The sequence below is a fragment of the Martes martes genome (assembly GCF_963455335.1).
Source record: "Martes martes genome assembly, chromosome: 8".
NCBI classification, from domain to species: Eukaryota; Metazoa; Chordata; class Mammalia; order Carnivora; family Mustelidae; genus Martes; species Martes martes.
The window spans coordinates 110,406,102-110,407,951 of NC_137895.1; positions in this window are offsets into that span (position 1 = coordinate 110,406,102).

Below are 1,850 nucleotides of genomic sequence, written 5' to 3' on the forward strand. Positions count from 1 at the left end.
GGGGTGCTCAGCCGGGAGCCACTGTGGAGAGGGTCTGGGAGTACTCAGAGGAAAACATGGGGGTGAGGGAATACACAGGCGACAGTGGATCAGGTGAAAATAAAATCAGTGCAGAGAAGACACAGATATAGGACCCCCATGACCTTAACCTGCTCCCAGAATGTATAGGTCACAACTTTGCTTGGGACACTTATGTATATAAGTGGTAAACAGAAGATGGGAACAAGATTTAGGTTCCCCATCTCCCATACTCTTAAGATGCACATGGTAACATTGTGAATGGAGTAGAAAAAGGCTTTCCTTCTCAGGAAATAAAAAACACTTCCACTCTTGTTAACAATTTTCTCCACTCACAAGTCTGTAGAACTGATTTAAAAATATTTGAAAGGAGTAATAACATTCATAGATATTAAGTTATTTGGGTAAAATATGCTAAAACTCAATGCAGCCTAAATGCCCTTGAAGCAAATTCTACTGTATACAATGGAACCTATGAAGTCATAAAAATAAAGATGTATATACATCTATACTTATTATTCTAGAAAGCCATGAAATATTGTTGAGGGGAAAAAGCAGATTACATATGTCAGTGTATCATTTGATCCTATTCATGAAAAATGATATTTCCCTATAAATACACATGCAAAGGGACATGTTTAGAGATATTCACAAATAGACTGTGTTAACGATAATAACCATTAAAATCAAAACCTAGTTGATTTTGTTTTCCTCTGTTCTTTTTTTTTTTACTTTAAATCTCTATCTTTTCCAAAAGCCATAATGCATTTCCTTGCTGAATCCTTTACCTCAAATGCTTTTCTTCCCCTGCTAGCCTTCATTTAAAACTATTGCCTGCTAAGACAAGCAAGGATTGTGAAGTAGAATCCATGCAAATGAATAGAGTGGCATCCACACTGGAGGACATCTCATCCATGGCCATAAGATCAGGAGACAAAGGGAAGTAGAGGTTCTGATGCAGGAAAGTGCAACCTGGATATTTGGCATTCTGTATAGAATTCTGGCTCTTCGATTAACAGGCATCAGTTGTTACCGTTTCTTGCCTTTGGGCACTGAACATGGTATCCTCCATTTTATTTAACTTACTGTAAAATGATATTAGCTATGCTGCTACTTAAGCTATCTTCTGTCCACTTAGTTTCTGTCTTTTGAGGGCTATGCCCCCTCACTACCCCACCCCATCCCTCACCCCAGGAATGTACTCTGAGTGGCAGAGTAGAGGGAACTGTATATGTTGAATCTATCAGTACCATTTAATTATTAAGATGTTTTAAAAGTCAGGGGCGCCTGGATGGCTCAGTCGGTTAAGCAGCTACCTTCGGCTCAGGTCATGATCCCAGGGTCCTGGGATCGGGCTCCCTGCTTGGTGGGGAGCCTGCTTCTCCCTCTGCCTCTGCCTGCCGCTCCCCCTGCTTGTTACCTCTCTCTCTCTCTCCCTCTCTCTCTCTCTTTCTCTGTTAAAGAAATAAAATCTTTGGGGTGCCTGGGTGGCTCAGTGGGTTAAAGCCTCTGCCTTCGGCTCAGGTCATGATCCCAGCGTCCTGGGATCGAGCCCCACATGGGGCTCTCTGCTCAGCAGGGAGCCTGCTTCCTCCCTTCTCTCTCTGCCTGCCTCTCTGCCTACTTGTGATCTGTCAAATAAATAAATAAAATCTTTAAAAAAAAAAAAAAAAAAAGAAATAAAATCTTTAAAAAAAAAAAAAGACATTTTAAAAGGCAAATCTCCAAAATGCAGACCATTGTCTTCTCCACTAAAAAGTATTTGACAAAGGTCGAAACTTCAAAGATAACAGAAATTAAAGATATTTGATATGTCAAGGGAGAGTGAAAAC